This window comes from Hydra vulgaris, chromosome 15, assembly GCF_038396675.1.
Source record: "Hydra vulgaris chromosome 15, alternate assembly HydraT2T_AEP".
NCBI lineage: Eukaryota > Metazoa > Cnidaria > Hydrozoa > Anthoathecata > Hydridae > Hydra > Hydra vulgaris.
This window is the reverse complement of record NC_088934.1, coordinates 41447721-41466759: the sequence shown is the minus strand read 5'-3', so window position 1 is coordinate 41466759 and position 19039 is coordinate 41447721. Positions and strand designations below refer to the sequence as shown.

Here is a 19039-nt window from a genome sequence, read left to right as displayed (position 1 = left end):
TGCAAATTAAAACAAAAAAAAAAGACTTATCTAGACAGTTTAGACTTAAGTTTGAGAGAAAAGGTAGTTTAATAGCCAATTAATGTAGCACATAGAAGTAGATTTAGAAATCGACTGCATCATGGTAATATTCGAGCTGAGATTTCCCAAAGACGAGCCTCTGAGCGCAAAAAAATGGATGAAAAAGATAAAAGAAAATTAGTGAGCAAGCTATTAAAACTGAGTCTTAATGAAATTAAAAACTTATACAAACACTTGTCCAACAATCAACTATATGATTTAGATGATGTCGTGTTAAGGAGAATTCTCAGGAAAAAGCTATACCATAAATGGTACTATCAAAACACATGCAAACGTGTTTTGCATAACTGTATATTTTTGTATAAATGTGTTTTGTATAATAGAAAAAGATAATGAAAGAAAAAACCTGTATACTTTATATACACCATTTCTTATTAGAAAGATGATGAAACTGATATTGAAGTTCTTGACCATTGCATAAAAAAGTTACAGCTTGCTGCTGATGTTGTTTCTGAAGAGTTGCAATTTTATTATTTTGATAACACCACAAAGATATAGCTTTCACCTGTTTTAAATTTTAAAGTTTGTAGAAAAATTATTTTTTTTACGATAATAATATTTTTAAATTAAATAAACAGTTTATTATAGTTTCATATATTGCGATATTTTATTCTGCTCAAAAAAAGTACTGCAAGTGTTGTGACTTGCCATTACCATACTGCAAGTGTTGTGACTTGACAAAAAAAGTACTGCAATTGTTGTGACTTGCCAAAAACATGTTACAAATATTGTGACTTGTTAAAAACTTTTGATTGACGGCTCCGGCTTACCTTCACGAGGTTAATAATGATTATTAGAATATTTTCATTTATGGAATTTATTATTTTAATCATTTGCTTAAAGCCAAGACAATATTTGAAAAGAAACTTTAAAACAATCATGAATTGTTATTTTTTGACAATAATACCAGAATTATATTTTTATGTTCAGGACACCTTTTTTTATAGCTTTTTATAACTTTTGACTAATTGACATATAACAATTATAACAAATCTTTTATTAAAACTTTTTAAAAATAAAAAAACTTTAAAAAAATAGTATTAAAATTCTTTTATATATGTATATATATACTTTTGGATATATGACACTGTTATATAGCGTAAAATGTGTCTTGTGTTTTAAAGCAGTTACGTTGTTTTTTGTTTTTTTTTTATTATTGAAATTTTTATTGAAGTTGTTTGGCGATAAGACCAAATTTATCTTCTTCTTGCCCCAGCCATGTATTTATATAATTGTATTTTTGTAACACTTTTCTTTTATAGGCAAAATACGTAATTAATAATATTAAAAAAAAATTAAAAAAACTTTTTTTTTCTCCATTTTCTTAAGCTGGATTTTAATTAGTTTTTGTTGTTATCTTAGTATCTAGGTCATATAATTGAAACGAAAATATTACAAATAAAAAAAAAAAACTTCGTACTAGTAATTCGTGTAACTTCGGTACCTAAGTTTAACGAATTACTACTCGCTATTTGTTTTACTGAAACGCTAATCGCCGGTTCTTCTTAGCGGTGGCATCTTATCAAACATATTTAAAAAATAACTAAAGATATAAAGATATTGCCTGGATATTTGGAATCAAAGATGGTTATTTTAGAATTTAAAAATTTATTGAGCCTGCAGCCAAAAAAAATGTGTCGGTAAAAAAGGATTGAACTAGGTGACAAAAAATATCTGCATTTTTTATAGCAACAAATTACTTATACAATAGAGCATGAGGTTCTTATAAAAAAGATTAAAAGTTATGGAATCAGTTGTAATTTTCAAAAAATAATAGTTTTTAAAATTGCTAATATTTAAATCAATCGTAAACAGTTTGTGCAAATTGATGTTTCCTCCTCTATAAGTTTGCTAGATTAAGTATGTGGTATCCCCCAAGGGTCCTGACGAAGATCACTTTCTTTTTTCATTTATTTTATTATTTTTATAATGCCTCAAATTTAGTGATAGTAATGTTTTCAAGTAACATAGAAAAAACTAAATGGTAGGGTCCATTTCCCAAACAAAATTTATGCGAAAGAATATGCCTCTAATATATATTGACGATATTCAAATAAAAAAATAAAAAATTTTAATTTGTTTTAATACACTCATTGATGAAAATCTCTAAAAGAAAAATCATATTGAAACCTTCACAACGTAGTTGTAAAAAATATTGAAATATTATAAAAAACAAAATATTTTGTAAATAGGCATAAGTTCAACTTTATCGCACACTTATCCAATGCCATGCAAATTAAGCAAATATCACAATTGCTGCAATTGCGATATTTGTACGAAATCCAGCACGTTTAGTAAACTTTAAAAGTCGGTATACTTATAACAAACCTCCTTTATTCGAAATGAATCCCTTGACATTTATCAACTAAGTAGTTTGAAAATTAAATCCTTATATCTTTTTAAAACTTGTATCAAGTAAAGCCCAAAAACAAACTTGACCTGACAATTTTTAGAATTATAAAAGTTACTCATTTATTAAAAGAAATAATTTCAAAACAGTTTGGGTTCAAAAAAAAGTTTAACAGAATAATGCAATGGTTAAAATGGTCTATAAAATAACAAACGCATTAATGTACTAACTACTTAACATCAAACTTTTTAAGACAAGAAGATTTTCTTGATCTGTCAAAAGCTTTTGATACTGTAAACCGCATTAACTAGATTATTTCAGAGTAAAAACAATATCTTACTCTGGTTTAAAGGTTATTTGACCGATAGAAAGCGATTTACACACCTTGGGCAAAAACAAACATTTCAAGTATGGCGTGTCTTGTTGGGTTCCCTAAGACTCTATTTTGGGACCGTTATTATTTCTAGAGTACATAAATGATTTAATTTTAGCATTAGACATACTAAGTTGTATCCTTTTTGAAGATGATTTCAATCTTTTTTATTTCCACCGAGATATTAAAACACCTTTTGAAACAGCTAACAAACAGTTTAATAAAGTTTTATAAGTAATTAAAGTTCTCTAAATGCAGATAAAACGAAATTTATTTTATTCCATAAAGTAAATAAACCAAAAAGTATTCCCATTAAACAGCCAAATCTAATAATCATCAACATAAAACGAATAGTTAAGCTAATAATTAAAAACTTAATAATCATTAACATTAAACTATTTGTTAAACTTTGTAACGAATGTTAGTTTCGTAACCAACGAATATTAGCAATTCGAGTTTGGTTGGTGACGTTCAACAAAATTTGCTGGTGCTTACATAATATCTAGAACTAAAACATATCAAAACAATAAATCTTTCTAAACATTTTATTTCTGTTTATTCATTGAGATTTATTGTATTATTACATGGGCAAGTACAAATTATACAAAATTAAAGAAGATGTGCATTGAACAAAAACATGCGTACAGAATAATATTTGAAGCTGATAAAACTGTACCTTGATATCCTCTTCAGCGTATACTTGGTGCATTAAATTTTTATAAAATCAACCTTATACTAAGTTTTAGAGTTCATTTATGAAACAAAGATTTCTATTAGCGGATTGAAACAGTGAACAACACTTGGGCAAACCCGAATGTCGCTCGCCGTTAAATGTTTAGTTCAATTAGTAAGGTAAATCTATTTTTTTAATTGAACAGCCTGGTTTTCTTTGTTATTGATATTGTTTTTACGTAATACGCTATAAACTGATAAATAACTTGTATTTTAGTAAAAGATCATTTGGGATGTAACGGAACTATGACGATTTTTAAGTAACAGGCCGTGAAACGCAAAATTTTGAAAAAAATGTGGGGGCTGTTATTAACTTCTATAAAAAGGACAAGAAGGATTAAAAAATTCGGTTTGATTCTTTTATGTTTCTACTTTACTTACTCTGTTAAATCAGTAGTGAAAAAATGATGTGTTTATGGCTGTTCTACGAATGGCTGTTCTACGAATGGCTGTTCTACGAATGGCTGTTCTACGAATGGCTGTTCTACGAATGGCTGTTCTACGAATGGCTGTTCTACGAATGGCTGTTCTACGAGTGGCTGTTCTACAAATGGCTGTTCTACGAATGGCTGTTTAACGAATTACTTATTAGAGAAAAAAAATCAAACGAATCTAAAATGTCAGTTTATAGATTTCCAAGAGACGAAGAAGAGAAAAAATTTTGGATAAAATTCATTTCTAATCCATATTTAAAAGTGACAAGCAACACTGTAGGCTGTGAACTACACTGGCCCAAAAATTTTAAAAATGTTAAAGTAAAAGAAAGAGAAAGAGCAAAAAATCCACCATCAATTTGGTCCAATGTTCTTTTAAGTCAAAAAGCAACATCTATACTCTCTTTAATATTAACTAAACGTGCATTATCCTCTAGCCAAAATTTTTAGCACAAGCTAATTTTAACTACGACTTTTTTTGTGATACATTGTTAAATTAAAAACGCAATTTCATTTCAGATAGTAAACTTTCTGTACAATCCACAGACTTTATTAATTATGCAACACCAAAATTTCTCATTAAATTTCATAGCTATTTAAAGTTTGAATCATATTTCAATGGTGTGAAAAGAAAAGTACATACTAATGTGTCTAATGTTGTTAACACATGGTCTAAATTTGAAGAAATCTTTCGATATCTGAACGTTTTGAAACCAAACAGTGAAGAAATAGTAATGAATGAGCAAATTGATTCCCTGAACACAAGTATGTATAGTCTTAGTGTAATCATCAGAGCATTTGAGTATTTTGCTAACCCTCGTAAACTTTATAAAAAATTGGATAGTGATTTTAAACTACCTTTTATTCGAACATTGACACGCATTGACATCAGATTTTGATACTTCAAAAGTATCAAAATCTGATGATAATTTGTTTTTTTTAAAGTTTTTGATAATTTATGTGATGATCAAAAAACTTGTATTATTCTCCACAATGAGGTTTGTGTTAACAAAAATGCTTTTGTATTATGAAAGTGCTCTTTTTGGAAAAGCATTAGATAACCCAGATTCTCATTCAAAAACTGTTTTCGGTGTCATGATAACTTGTATATTTAGTGGACCTAAAATTCTTTTGAAAATGTTACCTATAAACAAATTAAGTTCTCAATTTTTATATGATCAAATTCATTTGACTGTAGAAGCAGTTAAATAGTCTAATGGCAATACAAAGGTAATTATATATGATTGAAATCAAACTAATCAAGCATTATTTTAAAAATTTGACACATTTCCTGAAAAACCTTGGTTAACCACCAATGGAATTTTTGTTGTTGTTTGACTTTGTCCACTTCATCAAAAACATCCGAAACATTTCGCTCATAGAAAAAGAAAAAAAAAACTAGTTTTTTATGAAAATGGTGTTAAGAAAGCAGCCTATTCGAGTCATTTAATAAAACTTTTTGAAGATGAATCTAATTGTCTAATAAAACTTTCTGATTAGAATGAAGTTTCTGTCCAACTGAGTCATATTAAATTTGTTTCTACCTGTCTAAAAGTGTTTTCTGAAAAAACATATAGCGCTCTACTTTATCATCCCAAAACGTATAAAGTAGTTAACACATAAAACAAAGCGGGGCATTTTACAGGGCATTCCGTAAATCATACATGTAGAGAAATTGTTAAGCTGATAAAAACATTATCAAGAGAAACACACGAATTTGTTATATTCTGTAAATTTAATACAGACCCACTTGAAAGGGAATTCAGCAAGTTAAGACAAGGATCTGGTTTTACATATTTTTTAAGTGTCTTACATATAATTGTAAAGTTCAATATTTTAAAACTTCACTTTTGTTGTCATATAACATTAATGAGTCAACTCTTGATGCAGAACACTCATGCCTATTTTGTCGATTTCTACTTGACGAATCTTCAGCTGCGGTCTTTAATAATTTACCAACACTAGAAAAAAGTATAACTGTTCAATCAAAGGTGTATATTGTTTATATTGCCGAATGTGTTTCGTAGTGAAGATTTGCTAAACGAAAATGAACTTTTAACAAAAGCAATAATTTATTTTGAAAAGCTTGGTCAATATCTAAAATCAGTCAATTGAGGTGGGTTAAAAGTTCCTTTTGATTATAGTGTTCAATTGGTTTTTTTCTCATTTGTTCTATTAACAATATTAGAGATAAAGTTTGTTGGACATCCCTGTGCAACATTTTTATGCTCATATCGGAGAATTACTCTTTTGAAATGGAAACAAAATCATGGTAATATACTGTCAAATACTTTTATCAAAAACCACTGCAAATTTTCCGCACCAAAATCAAACAAAGAATCTATATAATATAACGACAAATCAAACAAAGAAAATTTTAAAGTTGTCTTGTTAAATTGACAGTTATTCATTAACACTTTTGTCGTTATTTCTTTGTTTAAACTTATTAATTGATTTAAAGTTTATGTTTTATTATTTTAAAAGTTTTCCCAATTCCTTTATATCACTAAAATATATTCTTATTTAAAGGTGTAGCTACACTAACAGTGTTTTATTAAACTTTTATTTTTTTTCTGATATAAAATCTTTTTATTTCATTATTTAAGCAATTTTATGAATTGAAACAATAAAATAAAGTTTCTTAATAAAAAATTGAAAAGATTTATAAATTGTACAAACTTTTACGCATATACATAGACCTTGCATGTAAAGATTGCTGGGATAGACTATCTCTGAAAAACTTTTTTTCAGATAATAACTACATTGACCTTTTGTATCAAATTCAAAATTAGTTATATTCTTAATTTATAATTGTAGACCAAAATAAAAATATAAAAAGTAGCACAAAAAAACAGTTTAAATATATATTGAAATAGATGTTATTACTCATGGATTTTAACATATCCAATTTTAAATGATACTTGTAAACTAAAATTCAGTTATATAAGATGTCACAGAATGCATCAACGTTTTCTTCATTAACATAGTTACGGTTTTATCACTAATCTAATCTCAATCTTTAAATTTTTCTTTAACTGTTAATAAATTGTTATTAATTTTACTTTTATATACAAATAGGTTTTAAAGTATACAAATAAGTTTAAGTTGTTTAATTTATAATTTATATATTTATATATATATATATAATTATATATTATAATTTATTATTAAATTTATATATATATATATATATATATATATATAATATATATATATATATATATATATATATATATATATATATATATATATTTAAAAAATATCTATTTAAAAATATGCATACATTGAGGGCTTTAACAAAAACCATTGTTTTACATTTTAATGTTTTTTATATAATAAGCTTCAACATTCATAATCCTTGAATACTATATGATCTAAATTCGTAGTTTGTTGCCTTTGTCTTTCTTACACTAAGTTAGTTTTTTCGCCTTTATCAGTACTAGTAATATAATCTTGGGCACATCTGAACATCAAAATTCTGAAGTAATATTCATCTATATAGCAGTTTTTATAAAAAGCAAAAGGAGGCATGAACTTGGTGGTTAAATGATATTCCGCGATGCTCTCAGATACAATAGACCTTAAGACTTTTTGGAGTACCTAAAGAAATAGAAAAAAAAGTGATACTAATGAATAAAACATTTGGCTGATGATTACAGAGAAAAGGCTCGGTCATTTTGATAAGAAATAACATTGAAAAGAGTACAGTACTATTACAAAAGAAAACAAATAAACTACATAAAACTATATAAAGGTGAATGAGTGAGTTCCTAAACGGAAGCTCATAAAAGAATGGTAAAATAATTTAAATTTAATTTTACAACAAAGGATAATATTCATCAACACTGAGATCTAAAAATCAAACATTTAAGTTCAAGTTAATCTCACATGTAAGCAAGTCTCACAAGTAAGTAAATCTGGTGAGTTTCGAAAAAGGTGTGCTTTAACTGATAAAAATTTATTTTGAAGATCTAAAAAATTTTATTATACTTTTTATGTTTTAAATTATAAGAGAATTTGAATCAAATAATGCATGCTGGGATAGCACATGACACCTTAAACAATGAACTATACAGTAGCCTCAGTCCTGCAAAACAACTTAAATTTGTAACTACGAGCTTTTTAGTGGTTTTGACCATGTACATCAAAAGTACACTAACATAATCATCCACAGTCCATGCGCAACATTTTTAAAACAATGACAAATATTTGACAGCTGTTGATGAAATTTTTAAATTGCATTTTTTGCATTTTTTGTATTTTTGTGATCTATTGCAGAGTTTCAAACCTCAATAAGAGTTGGCCTGAAAACCATTTAACGAAGTTTTAGAGCTGTACCCTCATTTAGAGATTGCAGGTAGTGTTGCATAGCCATTATCAGGGAAGAACAAACATAAACCACGAGTATCATCCACCAGTATTCATCATTCTAGGTAGGAAATAATGTAACACAGGCTTAGATATACACAAATCTAATCGATGAATAAATGGCGCCAGTCTGGATTTACAGAATTTCTGTGCTTAAAATTGTACATAAAATTTTTAATTCAATTTATTCAAGCTAAATCAAATTTTCAGTTATTAATGCCCCAGTAGTGTTGTTTAATAAACAACACCTTAAAAATATACTTTTATTACTACTGCAGACTCAAACATCTCACTATTTAACTGTTTGATTTAAAAAAACACCTCACGATCTCACTGTTTTCATTCAATAAAACATCTCACTGTTTGATTCAACATATAATCGAAATCATTGTTTGATTCAGCGTATAATCGTAGTCATCAGTTCAATATGACGCCTCTAATTAAAAATTATTGAGTAATTATTGCGGAAAAAGTAACTGTTGTTTTAACATCTCACTGTTTGATTCAACATAACGTATAACCGTAGTCATCAGTTCAAAATGACGTCTGTAATCAAAAATAATTGAGCAATTATTGCGGATAAAATAATCGTTGTTTTAATTGTACAAATATTCATATGTTCCACAAATTGCCATTGAGTGGCAAGTACTCTGATCAAAAAGAAAAAACATTCCAAAATTCACCACCAATATTCTTCTTCTTCTTTGATATTCTGATGGTAAATAATATCAATTGTAAGGGTTGCAAATCAGGAGGTTTTACCCTATCCCGGGATTCCGAAATCAATTCCGGGATTAAAAAGCAGTATAACACCTACATAGTATTAAATAGAATAAAAACAGTGCATTTTTAACCAAAAATATGTTTATTAAATGAAGGCAGCTTATATTTAATAAATGTATTTTTGGTTTGGAGAAAAAGGTGATGAAGTTACATGTAAATGTGAAGGTTACATTATAAATGCTACATCAACACCTTTCATATTGTTGTTATAATCAACAACGCATATTGGCCTAAAAATTCTTTCCTTTGTCAAGCAATCAATAATGTGGCTTTCTACAAAATTGGCTGAATGTATTGTCGAAATAATTTGGACGGGTCTTTTGATCGCCAACATTGTGATAAAATGTTTTGCGGACGACAAAAGATAGAAAATCCGACAAGAAACATTTGATAGATGCTGAACAACATATTTAAGATTATATTATATAGATTATTTTATACTATATTTTACTTAAACGCTAATTCACGCATGCAACAGGCGCTAGAGCTTTATCCTTCTCTAAACTTAGAACAAATTATCCGATAGTAGTACTTTGGCTTATAGGTAATGTGGTTTGTCCTCCTCCGGCTAGTTCCCATTCAGATGCCACATTACCCGCAAAGACGATTTCAGCTCATTAAAGAGCATCATAACCCAATTTGCAGGCCAAGAGTAATTGATTTTGAGAAGAACGATGGAATTAGTGTGAAAAACAGAAGAAGTCAAGTCAGAATGATAGCATAGAGAAAGCGGACAGATATTGCGCAAGATGTTAGAACGTGTAGTTTTGACCCATAAGTTTATTTTTTATGGTTGTTTTTTTTCATAACTATATCACGGATTTAAATTAATAAAAAGGATTTTTTTACTTGTGACTTTTTTTTTTTTGAATGAGTTTTTTTTGTTTTTTCTTTTTATACCCATTATGCAATATCGTTACGCTTATTTGAGTTCCGGCTTAAAAAGTGTTAAATTAAGATGTAAATTAATGTTAAGAAATTATGTTAGAAATAAGGAAATATATTATGTTTTATATGATTTGAATTGCAACATAATGAAGCACAACGCGTCCAAAGTGTTATGAAAAGTCCAGCGGAAGAAAATGTCTGGCCAGCCTTGACACTTGTCGGTTTCAAGGTCATTAGAAATAAATAGCTCTTCTAAATAATTGCCACGCGTACAAACGTTTTCAAGTAGTGTCATTTCTTTTTGAACTTTTGATAACAATGTTTTATGCATAAATGATTGTATTGGTGATTGTCCTTTTTTAATAACACAATGAATATCCTTTTCAATACTTAATGGACTATTTACTGACTCAGGTACTGTTTCAGGTTCCTCAATCAAATTCAGCATATCGGAATCAACTGAGGCTTTTACTAAAGCAAGATTGAAAGCGTTTAATATATCCGGAAATTCTACTAAAAGTTTTCTACATTTAAATGAAGAAGGCACTGTAATTATTTCATCATAGACGTCAACGAAGCTTCAACCGTTTTGCAGGTATAGCAGAAGTTTAAACGAACCATCAAAGCTACATTTGTTCGCTTGTTTTATTGTTATCTTTTAATCGTTTTATTGTTATCTTTTATTCTGTTTTGTAAATATAAAATAAGCAGCTATGGTTATAAATAGTTTAGAATCTCGGTGACAAAATGCTTCAACAATTGCTTTAATGGGAATTAAGTTGTAATAACCCCTGAAAATATTATCACTTTATCAAGTGACAAAGCTATAGAATTATCTTGGAGTAAGTAAATATCAATTAATGATTTTTGTATACAGTTTTTTACTTTGTAATACAGTTTAAGCATTAACAGAAGGCTGCTCCAAAGTGTCTTGCAGTCTATTATCAAAGAGAGTTGTTTTCTAAAATCAGCCTTGATATATTTTTTTAAGATGTTCTTGGAAGGTAATCGTCTTAATATAGGTAGCAATTTGCGTTTAATTTTAGGTCTTATATATATGAACGTCAATATTCATACATGGCTGGCCCATGCTAGGGGCGGACAGAGTCGCAGAAAAACAGTGGGCGCAAAATGAAGGGAAAAATGTACATAAGGCGGTCAAAATAAAAACTTATTTTATAATTTATTTATTTCATCTTTGCCTAGAGAAAAAGGGACATTTACAAAAATTTAGGGGAAATTTGAATTTCTAGGTTTGTTTGAAAATAGAGAATTTAGGATCTAGGGAATTTAGGATTCTAGGCAATTTAGGATTCTAGGCAATTTAGGATTCTAGGTAATTTAAGGTCTAGGGAACTTAGGATTCTGGGCAAAAATTTAATTTCTTGCTTTTAGAACAGGGTGTTTACTTTTTAGGTTCTTTCTAGGGAAAAAAAACCGTTTGAAGTTTCGATTTTGTACAATAAATTTGCAAATTTTTCCTTAAGTTTTTAGTGTCATTTATTAACCATGAGCGAGACCAGGTTTTTTCAAACCGAGACGAGACCGAGACGAGAAGTTAGTACTTCTCGTGAAACGGAGAACGAGACGAGACGAGAAATTTAACAATTTTTGAAAACAAATTTATTAAAATCCAAGTAAAAAAAAAAATGTAAACATGGTTTTGACAAATAGACACAAATGACATTTGTCAAATGTAAACAACTTTTTCAAATATTAATTCAGAATTTTTTTGCCAAACTTTTCCAACAAGACAATGTTTTCTCTGATTAAGATGATTTGTTCTACTTTTTCTGGGTGTAAGTTGTGTCTGGATGATCGGACAACATTTCCACCTGAGCTAAAAACTCTCTCTGATTTAGTTGAACTTGCTGGAATAGCTAAAATTTATCTAGCTAATGAAGAGAGTTCTGGCAATGTATTTGAATGCAATTTCCACCAATCAAGAATCGGAAAGTCTTTTTTGGCATCAGGGAGATATTCATACTGGCACATTTCGCTCAAAATAGGATTCAGTTCAGATGTTGGCTCTTGTGTTTCAAGTCTGACGTTTAACTTTCGCTTCAGTTTTGAATTAGGGGATAATCTGCTGAAAGGACTCTGGCAACAGGTTGGCGCTCAACATTATCCTTAACCTGTGAGGCTAGCCATTCTTTTGTTGTTTGAAATTTTTTGAAGAGCTTCAAGTGAAGTCCCTTTAAAGCAGAATTTAAGTAGTTTTCTGCAGCACTCAATAAGTTTCCAGTGTGACAAAGAGGAAATCTTTTCTCAATGCAGCTCTTCAAGTTTTTTGCATACAAGACACCGTAGCCATTTTTCATGGATTAAATAAAGAGAATCAGCCGACCACGTTTCTGTAGCTTCTTTAAGTGGTGCCAAAATTTCTTCTGCTCCCTCGATTGATTTCCACTGTAATGCACTGATGGTCTTTGAAGAAAAAAATATCTTCATTTGCACATAAGCTGATAATTGCACTTTTTAGATGTAGGACAGAAGCCATGCAATCCAGTTCACTATTCCATCTTGTGTCAACAGATTTGCGTAACTGTCTAAAATTGATTCCTTGAGCGTCTGATTCTGATTCAAGCAACTCAGCTGCAACTGTTGACTGGTGAGTTAAAGAAGCCAAATCTTTGCATGTTTGCAACGCATCATCCATTCCGGCAGTCATTCCAAATGAGTCTCGAACTGCATATTGCAAAATATGATTTTTGCACAAGTATTGGTCAAGGCGCTTTGACAATTTGACTGCAAGTTTCATGTTTCTTGTCTGGTCGTTCACGCAGTACATTGGCAAATCAGCAGGCAAATTTAGTTCTTCTAAGAAAGAATCCAGTTTTCCTTCAATTAAGATACCTGTGTGCCTGCCTGGGAACTGTTGGACATGGGGTGTCCAGTGATGTAGTCTCCAATTTTTGTCAATAGCATGAAAAGTCCAAGAGATGTAGCTCTCCTGAGCTCTAGAAGTCCAAAGGTCAGAAGTAAATGCAGCACTTATTAGATTTGGCGTTATCTCCGTTATTATGCTCTTCATTCCAGCTTGAACTTCTCTTGACCGAATTAAAAGCTTTCTTGAATATGTTGTTCTGTGATGAAGGCTCAGTTTAGGGTTTGCAATGTCAAACAATTTCTTGAAACCTCTTCCTTCGACTGCTGAAAAGGATGCCAGATCAGTGCAAAAGTAATCCAGCATTGCAGAGTCAAACTGCTTTTGAATGGAATTGCCTTTGTCATATTTGGACTTTGTTTCAAGCATTTCGACCATGGTTCGTTGTTTCTTCTTAGGAGGAGGAAGAAGAGAGTCGTCAGTTTTTTCAGAATACTCAACGTAATCTTGGCTGTGTTTTTTTTCGAGGTGACGATGAAGTCCGCTTGCGTTTCCATCTTTTGTTTTCAAAGACTTTTTGCACGCCTTGCATTCAGCACCGTCACTTGTTTTTTGAAAATATTTCCAGATTTTGTTTTTTCTTGGTGACATTTTTAATCGTTGAAATGAGGCAAGAATATTTCTTTTCAATATGAAGAATATGTGTCAAGTTGAATTCCACTGGTAAACTAATGAAATTAAGTCGAAAGTGCACCATTTTATACAAAAAGTTTTTGTATTTAAAATCTAATTAAAAATATTTAAAATCTAATTAAAATTTTTTAATTAGATTTTTTAATAAAATCTAATTAAAAAATCTAATTAAAAATTTAATTTGTTTTTGTCAAAAACAAATTAAATTTTTAATTAGATTTATTAAAATCACGGAGTCAAAATATTAATTAATTAAAAAAACAAGTTATTAAGCATTTTGTAAATTATAATAATTTTTAATTTTAAATAATATAATATTTAAGTCTCGTTCTACTTCTCGCGAGAATTTTCTATTTCTCGTTTCTCACGAGAAGTCCCATTTCTCACGAAAAACGAGAACGAGACGAGATCTCGTTCATGATTATCATTTATGTTTGTATTTTAAATATTCATTAACATAAAATTAAAGTTATTCCTACTATAAAGATTACTAGAGTAATAATCGCCTAAAATCGCTTACGAATATAATTAACAAGTCATACTGTACAACTGTGATTACTACAGTAGTAGTTCAATATATCGCTTAAAATCGCTTACGATTATAATCAAACAACGTGCGTCATGAAATGTCATGGAACGTTTATAAACGTTTCCGTTGAACGGGGGTTGACAGCATAGCCTAAATATAATCTGGCATAACTGCTAGTTGTCTTTCATCTGTCAGTAACGCAAGCTCACGCAACAATTGCTTCTATCTCATTTATTTCACAATGATGATTCAAAATAATTTTATTAAGTGTTAATAAATGATAAATGCATCTTTTGATTTTTGATTAATATAAATGTATTAATTTAAAAATCAATTATGTCCGCAAATAAAACATGGGTGCAGCAAACCGAAAAAGACGATTGCAATTTAAACGAGAAAATGAAAAGTCTGCAAAAGTATTTACGAAGTATTTTCAAGTAGAGCTTTATTATTCAAATAAACCTAAATTATGATTAGCCCCTATTGGAATCAATAACTTGTTACGCATTACTGAATATTTAAAATTGCATAAAAAGTCACCCGAACATTTAAGGTGCAATTGGTTTGATGCTATTCAAAGGCTTAAACAAATAAAAAAATTGTAATCTTTAATTATTATAGAAAAAGATCACTGGCGACTAGTGTTAGATCGCATGTGCAAAATGATTTTGTACCTATCAAAAAATAACTTATCTTTTTGTGGTTTTTCAGCCAGATTATTTCCTCCTCAAAATGAAAATGTTTTAGGCTTAGTGGAACTGTTGAGCAAATACGATACAACTTTAATATGCCGCAAACTGCATTTACCACATATTTCTTCTAAAGAATCTCATGTAACTTATTGCGGAAAAACAATTCAAAATGAGTTAATTTCTTTATTAGCATCCTGAATTAAAAACAATATTTGAAGACTAGCAAGAGATGCGAAATGTTTTAGTGTAATTCTAGACTGCATCCCTGATGTCAGTCATAATGAACAACTCTTCTTTACATTAAGATTTGTTGATGTTTCAAGCGATAAGATTGGGATTAAAGAACAATTTTTAACTTATCAAACTGTTAAAAAATTCACTGGAAAATCTTTATTTGAAATTTTGCAAAAGTTGTTGGAAGATGTAAATTTAAGTTTAATGAATTGTAGAGCAAATATGAAGGGTAAAAATAGAGGCGATCAAGTTCGAGTTTGTGAACTAAATCTAAGAGACTTTTCATGCTTTGTGGATGTCATTCTCTAAGCAATTCTATAAGCAATTGTGCATTATCTTGTACTGAGTCGGTATCATTTTTTGGAATTGTCTAACAAATGTATACACTGTTTTTAGCTTCAGTATCTAGAGGGAACATACTGAAAGGTCATGTATTCAAGTTTACTGTTAAACTTCTTTGTGAAACTTAATTGGAAAGTCAAATTGAATGTTTAAAACTAATATGGTACCAAATAATGGAAATTTACAATGCTTTTGTAACTTTGAGTGAAACAGACTCTTCTGATATTTCCATTAAACATAAAGCTTTTACATTCTCTAAGCTTTTACATTATCTGATAAGCACTTTTTCTTTTTTGGTAATGCTTTGTTCATGCATTTTTTCTTTTTTGGTAATGCTAAATAATGGTTTAATATTTTATATTGTGTAAATATTGTTAGCAAATCTATGCAACCTGCAGCCATGGATATAGCTTCAGTAGTTTCTTTTATGAAATCATGTAAAAAACTTTGTGACAGAATATAGGGTAACTGGTTTTGAAATTCTCTCGTGGATGGAAAAGAGTTCGCTGAATGTTTGGAAGTTGAACTAATTTTTATTAAAAAAAGATTACGCCTTTAAAAACAAATGTTTGCTTATAAGAGTAGAGATGCGATTGTAATAAGTCCGAAGAACAATTTTAAGAACAACATCTTTAATGTAGTTTTAGATAATGCCTTAGGATCTCTTCAAGAAAGATTTCAACAACTGAACGAGTTTCACCAAACTTGGGAAATTTTATATAATCTGAAGAAATTTATCTACGCAATGACTTACGTAAGATTTGCAAAGATCTGCATTTGAAATTAAAAATGAAAAATAGTTGCAATATTAATGGCGCAAAATTATTTGACGAGTTAAAATCTGCATCCACCCTTTTGCCTAAAGATACTCTTGGACGTCCTTTAAATGTTTAGAACTTTAGGAAACCCAGTGGATTGAAAAATGTGGTTCCAAATATCTGGATTTCATCAAGAATAATGCATACCATTTGAATTACTGTTGCAAGAAATGAGAGAAATTTTAGGAAATTAAACTAATAAAAAACTGTTTATATACTATGAGTGACGAACGATTGAATAACTTAGCTATATTATCCATCAAAAAGGAAAAGCAACACAAATAGATATAACCAAAAAAATTAGGAACTTTGAAGATTTAAAGGCTAAAAAAATTAACTTTTAGTATTGTATAAAGATTAAATTGGTTCCAGTTTATTCTTTTAAATAATTGATTTATAATTTGTATTTGGACCTTAACTTCCTTTGTTAATTAATCCTCCTTTCAAAAGGCAAAACGTTAACCTTTTTTTTCTGTGAATCAAACCTTTTCAATAATTTTTTCATTGCACAGCTGAAAATACAACTATTTTCTGCAATTTTAAACTATTTCTAAATTATTTTATTGAGACGCATAAATTGTTGTTGTTTATAGATATTTTTTCATTACGTTTTTTTTTTGCTCAATTTTATAGGAAATCCCGGAATTGATAATAGACAATCTCTTGATTTCGGAATATGTTTAAGACCGGTATACAGGGATTGCAATCGCTAATCAATTGTTTTTTTCTGTTTTTTTTTTGGATATACATATGTCAACCTCTTTGCTGGTCCGATTTTTGTCTTAATGGAAAGTGTTTCTTTCATTGAAAAAAGAAGAAGATTGCTATAACATTTTTCTAGTGTTTTAATTCTAATTTTTCTACGGTCGACAAGCTATTTTTGTTAAACAACTAGTAACAAAAATATTTTTATAGTTAGTTGCAAAGTTAGAATTATCTTGATCATCTCCACTTTATGCAAAATTGAGTTATTGTGTTATAATGTTTTTCTACTGTATGAAACGTAAGTAAAAAAGTTGCGGTAGATACATAAATTATAAAAATATTTTTATATGTCGTCTCATAAAGTTTTCATTTTTTAAATCGTTTTATCTCTTTTGGAATACCATCATAATATTCAAAAAGAGATAAAATAATAAACGATGAACTTAAACTAAACTAATCAATCTAAACTAAATCAATCTATAGCAGCGTTATTTTACTGTGCTTTTACCTCTCTGTCCTCTCTATTGTTCTACTGTTGTTGTTGACACCAACTTCGTAGATTTAACAAATAGACAATAGCAGTTGTGAGTTAACTGTGAAACTGCTTTTATTTTGTTGTATTAGATAAAAACAGTTATCCATAAACTGTAACATTTAAAAGTGCGCTTTTTGCAGAAATATAAATAGAAATTGCGCGCCTTTTAAAATGCCGCGTCAAGAAATTTATTTACTATTTTATAAGCAGTCAAACATGCTCTGTTTTTTTTTTTGACAAATATTTACGTCTAAGTAAACAAATTCAATTTTTTTACAGTTGATATTATAAGTACTCATTTACTGATGATGTTAGAGATTCAAAAGTTATTTTCATTTTAAAATTCTTTATTAACAAAACCGTAGTTTAAAATCAAATGGAGGAAGATAGTGTTCGCAACGAATTCGATGATTTAAAGGGTCATTTTTGTTGCTATTATATAAATAGACAACATTTTAAACATTGTTTGACAAAACCATTTCATTTTTTTAGTTCAAAAACTTCCCCAAGAAGTGTTGAATACACTTGCATATGAATTACCGAATGACTGGAGAAAGCTTGCTCGTAGATTGGATATTGGCGATGAAAAAATTGATTGTGTATTAAGTGAGTTTGCTACTGCTTTTGAACAAACCTATCAAATTGTAAACAGTTGGATTAGAAAGTATCCTAACAAAGTATGGAAAGATATTAAAGATGGATTGGTTTATTGTGAAAGAAGCGATGTAATTGTTAAATGCGAACGAAGTAAGTTTTCTTATTTGTTATGATGAATAAAATTATCACATGTTTTTATCGCATGAGTTATATATAACTCCCTTAAATATAATAAAATAAATAACACACATGAGTAGTATGAAATAACGTCATATGAAAAGTTAAAACTGTGACTTAATTATAAACTTTTCAATTAAGTGTAAGTAGTTTCAACCATGTTCTTTCAAAGTAGATTTTTTAGTGAGTGAGTTCATGGAGTTTTTTGTACACTGTAAAAAATGTCACGCCAAATTGTCTTATAAGAATTAAAATGTAACGATACTTTTAGATATAAGGTTTGGCGTAACATTTATAAATAAAGTAGTCACGCGATTTTTAGCTAATTTGGCGTGACATTTATAAATAAATTAATAACGCGACTTTTTTTAAATAAGTGTGGCGTGACATTTAAATTTTTTATTTGTCGCGGGATATCTAAAACACTATCATGTTGCATGTCACCAAGCCCATTTTTTTACTCCACGTTTAGAGATGTTAAACATGGCACGCTAAATTGGGCTTGGTTACATGCGACACGATAGTTTTTCAGATGCCCCGTGACAAATAAAAAAAATAAATGTCATGCCATACATAATTTATAAAAAATCAAATAGTTTAACAGTTTCAAAATACGAAGAAACAACAACACTTTTTAGAAGACTTTGCATATTTTTAGCCGAAGTTTATTAGTACAAGCAAATGGTAATTGCAAGACATAATGCTGCAATAGCCCTAAAACTCCTCTAAACTATCTTGGCTACGATAGGTCGATAATATAATAATAAGCGATAAGTTTATCAGAAAAAATAATAAAATAAGAAGCACGTGTAGTGAATTATTATGCCAATGACCCATTGCTATTAATTTGTCTTTGTTAATGTTAATGCCCTCCCCAGTGG

General features: G+C 29.2%; 1 non-coding gene across 1 annotated transcript; it reads left to right on the top strand.

The window, feature by feature from the left end:
• Positions 1-17675: 17675 nt before the first annotated feature.
• On the top strand, positions 17676-18070 carry LOC124814954 (uncharacterized). The gene is made up of 2 exons (XR_010644066.1): positions 17676-17803; positions 17877-18070. It is a non-coding gene; the product is annotated as an uncharacterized LOC124814954 (transcript).
• The last annotated feature ends 969 nt before the right edge of the window (positions 18071-19039 follow it).